This window comes from Silene latifolia, chromosome X (assembly GCF_048544455.1).
Source record: "Silene latifolia isolate original U9 population chromosome X, ASM4854445v1, whole genome shotgun sequence".
Taxonomy (NCBI): domain Eukaryota; kingdom Viridiplantae; phylum Streptophyta; class Magnoliopsida; order Caryophyllales; family Caryophyllaceae; genus Silene; species Silene latifolia.
The window spans coordinates 52,076,256-52,085,341 of NC_133537.1; the positions used below are offsets into that span (position 1 = coordinate 52,076,256).

Genomic DNA, 9,086 nt, shown 5'->3' on the forward strand with positions numbered 1-9,086 from the left:
TTTCACTACTCCCGTTGTTGTTTCTACCACTTTCACTAATCTCGCTGATATATTGTTACTTTTACTATTCAAATGAGTGATTACTAATATAACTTGAATTATTTATAACCTACTTATATATTATATTTTTGTATGTTAAATAATTAACATCTCTATACATCTAATAAACTATAAAGTTTAATAAAATTGCATAGATTTTAAATTGAATATATAATTTTATGATGATAATAATTAATACCATAAGTGTGCATGCTTATACTAATTAATTATTTTATTTTAAGGAAATTGACCATCTTCTAGTCTTCTATAAATATTTAGGAAAATTACCATGCATCTTCTTTCTTTTAGTCTCCTTGAAATTGACCATCTTAATTAATTATTTTATTTTAAGGAAATTGACCATCTTAATTATTTATTTTATTTTAAGGAAATTGACCATGTTTTAGTCCCTTACAAATATTTAGGAAAATTACCAAGCTTCTATATAATTTAATTTTAACACAAACTATATAATATTTGCATTGAGATCCCTTAATCGGGTCCATCACACGATGCTAGTGATTTAAAACTATATAGTATAATTAATTTGTATAACTTTCTTTAATTAAATTGAAGTCCCTTGGTTTCTGGATTTAATATATAGTATTGATACCTTTGGCGCCCCAATTTGGCTAAATCGAGCCGTAACATCGAAATAGAGAAATATAATAGAATGCCTTTACAAATCATTTCTAACGTGGTGCAATAAGAAAATATCATTTGGCTATTAGTAAACAAAACAAAGCCGCGACTAAGTTGTAGAACAAAAAGAATTGTGAAGTGCGAAAGTGAAAAGAGAAATTTTATACATTTCACAAAGAAAATGAAGCAGCCATCACGATTGATTGGCAAAAGGTGCATAAACCATATGGAATGGCTGCAAAAGCAAATGTGTATTACTTTTGAACGGAACACCTAGCTTAGCAAGTATGGGTATTCCCAAAACACTACAACTACCTTAATTAAGATTAATAAATAAAAGATGAGAAAGATAAAGGAATCAAGTGAGTGAATTTAATTAGAAGGAGAAATGGGCAGGAGATGATGAGAATTAGTAATGGACCCAAAAATAGTAGGAGTAATACTGGATCTTCAAAGTCCAAGTCATCCTTGTGAAAATCATGATACCCATATCTCACTATACACCTAAAAATGCGGAATTCTTTTGGAGCGAATCGACCCACAAGAAACCGCTCCTCAGACTGTACATGAGGGACGGGCACTGATTTAACGCATAGGAATACTAGGACTTGGTGGAAAGCCGGAAGATTTGTAACAAAGTGCGAGAAGATTGCCGGAATCTCCGAAACAAGCTTGGATTGAATCAAGCCTAATCCACGTACTCTTACAATCCCTAAGCTCGGACCCAAGCTAAGAAGCCAATTGATAGAAACCTTGTTTTGCTCGTCAAATTCATACTTTAGGAGCGTACCATAGTGCCATATGTACATTATGATCATGAAGATAAACGCAAGGGCAATAGGGACCCAAGCTCTTTCAAGAAACTTGATCAGGGATGCTGAGAAATAGAGCTCTTCCAGGGCGCCGAAAAATAAGACACAAGCGATTATAAGGAAGACACATTTATGCCAGCAGAGAACAATAACAAGTGACATGAGACAGGTCGTGACGAGCATTTCAGTGATGACAACCAAACCTGTTGAACCAATCAAACAACAACTCACATTTATATTGGAATCCCATGTCACACCATTTTATAAGATAGTCCTTCCATTCACTTAGATTAACTATAGTTTCCTTTTTATATGATTTTAACCAATTCACTAAATTTCCAGTCTAGGTAAATTTTGATGGTAAAAAGACAAAAATGCATTCTTAAAACTCTATGGATTCCGCTGTCCATTCCCTTGCTTTTACCAACTCTCTCCATCCAGTTTACATATGTACTCGTCCCTTATTCAAAACTTTTGTTAGAAGGAAATGTAGTCAGTGCAAATGGATGGAGGATGTCATTGAAGTCCGGAACATACCCAATGCATAGTCTATGCGCTTTGTGTCTCTAAAGCCGATAGTGACGGCCAAGCATAATATCATTAGAGGGAAGAGGTGAGAACAATCTTCACCCAAGGGAAACATCCAAGAGCTTGGCATTGCTTAATGATAGAAAAGGTGCCTGTAATTCCGGCTTGGCTACCAACAACAACAGCTAAGATAGTTATTCCAAGTACTGGCCATCTTAAATTCTCTGCAATATAACATATGAACATATCAGGACGGTTGGGAAAGGAACAGATACTTACGTAAGGTGGCTTTATCTAAGCACTATTTTAAAATCGCAAGGTCATTTACCCAAATATTCCAATAGGGGTATTTAGGTAATCCATAATTGCTAAAAAGTTATGTAAAGGGACTTGATAAATTACACGCGGCTTTCAATACATTTGTGTCAGATTACAAATAGCTACCTGGCACAGAAACATAGAACCCGATCCGCTGAGCATCCGCCAGTTCATGATGCTGTGACAGATAAGCAGCTTGTTCCATATAATCAAGAATCAATGACGGGTATACCACACAAATGAAGGCAATTTGAACAAAAGCAATCACAATTTAGATATGTTGAGGTGATAATGTATTAATGTTACATAGTTATAAATAATTTACGGAAGGCAATGGCACCAATCACTGACAAATTTTGGGTTTCGGTTCTTAATCAATTCTGTGCTTTAAAAATTTAAATGAAAGTTTTGTATAAAATCAGGAAAAAAAAATATTATGGGCCTATCACCAAACAAAATGCAAATGATACTTAACAAAACCGACAAAGATTAAGTATTGTGAGAAATGTCCAAGATCAGCGAACATTGCTTCAAACCTTGCATTTGGAAAATATGAAGTTCTGGAATAGCAGGGCATGGAGGACAAAGAGACAGACTACAATGTCATAAATTACATAAATTACCTGTAAATCTGTAATACACAGCAAAATTATGCCCAAGGACATCCAACCTCCGGGTTGCGTTTTCTTGAAAAATGTGTACATGTAATAAGGAGAAAGTGTTTTGTACACTTGAGGGTTCCATCGTATGATATTATACAAGCCAAGAGGTAATTTCACTTTTCAGTGGGTTAAAATCATGATGGAATAAACTAAAATGTCGCTCAATGCTTTTCTTAACCGCCCAATATAGATAACTCCAAGGGAACTGAATGAAATTCAAAGATTAATAATGCAACTTCACGGATTTTGGACATGAACTACCTAATCCATCAGTCTTAAAAGATTTATTAACAACAGACTTCATAAATAATAAATTAAGGAAACATTTGCCATGTTAAGGATTAAGGAACTAAAGTAAAGACCATTTGACGATTAAGACGAAAACTATATCCCACCACATCAGAGGCCCCTCTAACTATACCTAATTGGATATATCATCATTGATATGAGTAATATGACAGAGCAGTAATGTAACCGAACTTTCCGCATAAACATCTTTATCTTTCACTAATCACATCACTAATAAGCGTATCAAGTCGCAATCCTACCTTATAATAGTTAAAGTTCCTGATACATTAAAACAATGAGATGAGACAAATTCCGAGAATTCTTACAACTTTGATGTTCATGTGACATTGAAAACTCTAAACCCGAAACTGGAAAATACTTCAAACGAATAACATCAAAACAATACTCATCAACGCTAACCTCTCAAACTAAATCCTAATAGATCGATTATTCCAAATCCAAAAAGGGTTAAATCTTGCATGATACGAAAAATTACCCGATATAGCGCGCACGGGTTAAAACCTCGTCTCCGATCATCATACAAGCACCAATAAAAGCTAACACAAGTAAAAATCTTTGCAAAACTCGATGCTTTTCTAAAGTCGCTTTAAGCCTAGACCCAAGAGATGTTTGATTCAAACTAATTACCACATCTTTCTTATACTCAGACAATTCCTCATCAACCAACTGACCATTAAGAAACAAATTGACCCGGGCGTGTCTACATAGCAACGAATACAAAGCAAATGTGACAAACATCAGTACCTTTTATCACAATTCGTTGACACACAAAAATGAAACTATAATTCTAAACACCAGTTAATTCTAAATACGGTAAAAACATACTAAATTAAGGTGCATTTCTTCTGAACGAACATTTAATCACCATACATAACATTATAATACGCAGCTAGACCATAGGACATTTAACTTTATTTCCTAATGCTTTTCCCGTGATATTATAAGAAATAACAGGAAAAAATAATTTGCATTCAGAACATACGATAAAATAATTGCATTTTGGTTGAGGGCAACAGATAGGGACTTGTCTCGCCTCTAATTTACCGTCAGCATATGTCATCAGACAGTGGGAGCAAAACTTGTGCGAGTAGCATAAGGTTAGCATCATCCATGATGGCTTATCATCACAACTTTTTCTAGATTAGTAAGAGATAATTCAGACAAAGAAAATAATGTTGAAAGTATCGTTAATAGACAGTTCTTTTACCTTCAGCCTTGCACAGCTGACTATCCCTGTAACAACACTAACGGCATCTCGATGGCATGCAACCTGAAGTCACTACAAGTCTTGTATGAGAAGGTGTAGAGCATAAAAAATTCTTAATGTACTCTTCATCTAGTAAAAGGATTAACGGATTGGTTTCATATAAAACTATAGAAGACCGTTGCAAAAAAATTATGTGCACTACCAATCTACCATTACCTTGACACCACCTTCTCCCGAAATAGTTTTCGGCTTGTAGTCAGCATTAGCAAGAGCCTCTCTAAGTTCACCAACTAAGGACTCATTTCTGACAGCAACTAATTCAGGTTTAAATCTCTTGACCTGAGCATCAAGAAGAGTATTGAACGAAAGTAATTAAGATATAAGCATGAGGATTATGATCTAGGAAGGGGAAATAATAGCATGTGATGAAATCGTGATAATCTATATGTTAATAAGCAAATACCTGATCTGCTAGAAGAGTGACATTTGAACCAGCACCAAGAGCCACAAATCTGAACTTATCTGGATTTTCTCAGCGACAATATCAAATGTCTGCAAAGCACCATCTCGTAATAAGAAGCAACAACCAAAACCAAAGCAAAATAACATATTCTACAACCTGAAAAAAAATGACTTAGACATAATACGTAGTTATGCACATATATCCCCATGTTAGTGATATGTTAAAGATACTTTCATAAGAACTACAACAAACAACATTTTCCTAATAGCTTACGGAATCCCACAAATGGCGGCGTGAGGAAGATGATTCCCGAATAGCCCATAATGAAAATTATGTCAAAAAATGCATCTAACAATTTCTATTCCCCGATATGGAGTAAAAACAAGTGAAATCAGTTTTAGAGTAATTTTGCTTATTTTATCATAATATAATACCAAAGATTAGTGAGTCATGTTTAGGATACTTCCGATTTTCAAATGATAAATTATCACCTATGTCCACTACAAATATTATGGATCACCCAGGTACAAAAATAACCAGTACTATGGATATAGGCTTCGGACCAGACCAGGACTTTGGACCAGTCTCCGCTACTGCCAGTCCAGGCCAAGCTGGAGGTGGTGCCTGAGCTGAACAAGCGATCCTTCCATTAAATGTTGGCTAATAGCTGAAGAGTACCTCTTTTGTATTAGCTAAACCTTTGGGAAGAAGATCGGAAATAAGGTAAGACCTACTGTATGCCACAAAAGCTCAGTGTAACCCGTAAATTACAATTTGTTACAACATCCATGGCAAGGCCTACTGGATATGGCCTCAACTTTTTTTACCTTACTTTTAATGCGTCAATATAACTGCCGTCGACTAAGGCACAATGCTTTGGTTGGAATTTCACTTATTTCACCCTTTTAATCACAACAATCTTAGCTTACAAGCACAGGGATTTGTGAAATTCATTTATCAAATAAGTCTTGTTTTCCCTTAGTTGTTGTTAACACTTATCAAGTAATTAAACGAGAGTTTCTCGTGTATGTGAGAAGCGCGATAAAATTCTATGTAGGGATGGAGAGTAGGATCATAAAGAAAGTTACCCATGCATTAATCTTGTATCCAACATGAAAATAGGTCTGTAGTAGCGCTGAATAGTAGTAGCCTCAATCTCAGTGCCTGCAAAGACCGGGGAAATCTGATTATACATTACGACCTAACAAAATAATATCTGGCAATGGCAAACTCTTAACACAAACAGAATTTTGCGTCCAACATTTGTAGGGGTTCCTTATAGCATATATTAATGTTTTCTCATTCTCACGGAAATATAGTTAGAAAATATATGAAGTTGTTTGAGAATGAAGTGCACTGAAAAGCTGAACTATATAATGCCCTAATACAGCTAGAGTAGTTAAACCCCGCTTAAATTCTAATAACATTTGCTTTAGAATACACATTAATGTCTCCTCGTAATTGGAAAGTAATTGTAGAAGATGTAATGTAGGTAACCATGGTAAATTAATACTTGACAACACCAAACATGCATTATTTTCTCTAATTAACCAGGACCAGCATGTGGTGGCAGACCAAGAAGAGAAATCCTGGAAGTAAACAGTTCTCAGTATGGTACACAACAGTGTCAAAGGCCTCAACACTATACTTTCCTCCCACCATTTAAATTTATAATTAGCTAATTTAGCATGAATAAAGCACTATAAGTCTATAACGTATTTTTTTCTCTATATAAAAGAACACTATTTGTTCGAATCAAGTTAGATGTAACCGTAATGCGTCTACCTAAACGCCCCCATCAAGGCATCGTTAAAAGTCACAACTAAGTAACTAACCTTAGCTATAAACTACAAATTTCGGAAGAGCTCCTATTTTAATTAGCACCTCGCACATCTAAGCACAATTTCTAGCATGGAAACAAATCTTGAAATTCCTAAGCTAAAACCAACACTCAAAGGGTACACTAACCTTTAGCTGACTCATTGCCAGTGTACTTCCGCTCATCTAAATCTTGAACCTTTATGAGAAGCGAACAACAATTGCAGGAGGCCCCGTCAATTCCTTTCACAAACCTTCATAGTTTATGCAGATGGGAATAGAATAAAACAGATGCAAACTCACAGGAAAAATAAGGGAGAAGAGTTATGGCTAAAGTTCGAAATCTTCTCAATTAAGTCAACACAAGGCATGAACATCTCGCTACTAAGTAACCTGCATTAATCAATTGAATAATTATTTACATTACATTAGATAGACACTTAAACTACTTTTCACCTAGAAAAAAATTACATTTATACCTCATTTATAGAGAATGTCTTTCGTCCTAGATACGTGATTAATTAGTGTAAAAACTACAACCCACCATTTAACCTTATGTAATGCAAAAGCGAATTCCCCTATCCTAGCACTACTGCAATCAATATAACGGAAGATTTAGTATGGCTACTCAATGGCAAATTTAGATATCTAAGTTGTGACTCTGAAAAGAAAGATACAAGAGAGGAAAAAAGAGAGTCCCAAGAACACCCTTGGTATAGGGCCTCGACAATCAGCAAAAAAAATTTATGAAATTGCATGCAATCAATGTAAACCGAAAACTAAACCCTCACTTATTTAATTCACAATCAATATTCTACCTCAATTGTTAACATCTAACATCAGCATCAATGGGTTAATTAAACTTACCCTACCTCACTAATGTCGACGTTCCTCGCTGGCGACGTTCCCCATTTTATCCTCCGTGCAATTGACTCTCCCGCAGACGCGATCACCAGATCACCATCTCCGTCCTCAACAGGTGCATGCAGATGGTGAAAAGGAAACCCAGCTATAAGATAGGCGAAATAAGTAAGAAAAAGGAAAATCGGACGAGATAAGTAGTATAAAAGAATAATTAAAATGGGTTAACAAATAACTTGCCTTGTCGGATTGGTTTCTTCTATGAATGTCCCTAAAAGTGCCTTAATTAACAAACATAATGGCAAAATGGCAGGAAAGAGAGAAGAGAGAAGGAAGGCGAAGAATACAGTAGAAGGAGGCAGCAGATGGACACAGAGTAAGAGAAAAAAAGTAAAGAAGAAAGGAAATCGCAGAAGAAAAAGGAAATCGCATGTGAGAGAGAAAGAGATAGAAAGGGGAAGGCAACGAGAACCTTAACAATGTACAACAGCAGGGGTAAAATGGGCAGAGACACCCAAAGTTAATGTTCTGGGAACAGTAACTTGGGTTTGGGTTTTTTAAAGAGTGTAGAAATACAAGCATTAGCTCTCATTTTAAGGCTAATCAGAAAATTACAAAGAAAATCACACTACAAACAAAACCTCTCTACAAATACCCTCTCTACAAAAATCCTCCTCCAAGAGAAAGCTAGAGAAAAAGAAAACTAATCTTCGATCCGACATCAAGCATTCATCGCCGTCAACCGAAGAAAGCAAATCAAATTCATCTAAGGAGAATCAAGTCTTCAAATCAAGGCCCTTATACTCATCCAAGTGCGGAAATTGAATCAGTAGAATAACTAGAAGATTGTACCCAAAATCTTTAAATTAATAAAATTACTATTTTGTCGCATTCTTTTGTGTTTTCTCTATTTGTTTGCAGATTTACACAAATTTGTTGCTACAAATTTGGCACGCTCGGTGGGACGTCTCTACTACTCATCTCTTTTTCCGCATAATCAAGTTTCACAACAATTGTTTCAATGGCCTCTAGAAAGATCGCCGCCATGTCGAAGGAGATGGCATCCAGATCTGACAGTGAAAGCTCAACCCGTCTCGGTGACTCTCTTGACAGATCGCCCATTGATGTTTCTACAAGGAGCAGGACCAGATCCATCCTCATCCGTTCCGCTGCAGCGAGACTCCGTTCTGCATCCGTGCCTACGAGGCCTCGTACATCCAACGTCATCGCAAATGCGCTCAAGGAGTCCTATGGTGCCGGCCACTCTAAGCCATATGGACATCCTGTGTTCGGTTCCTTTTCTCACGTCCGAGTTGATGCGCCTCAATTTGTCTCATTATCGTTTCGGGAGAATGTGTGCGATGCTTTTGAAAAGACGACTATTCACAACGGCCTGTTGTTTGAACTACTCACCGAGAATGGTAGCC

At 36.1% G+C, this 9,086-nt stretch overlaps 1 pseudogene; it reads right to left on the reverse strand.

Moving 5' to 3' along the window:
• Positions 1 to 814: 814 nt before the first annotated feature.
• Positions 815 to 8,706, reverse strand: LOC141617363 (uncharacterized; annotated as a pseudogene).
• Positions 8,707 to 9,086: the final 380 nt, after the last annotated feature.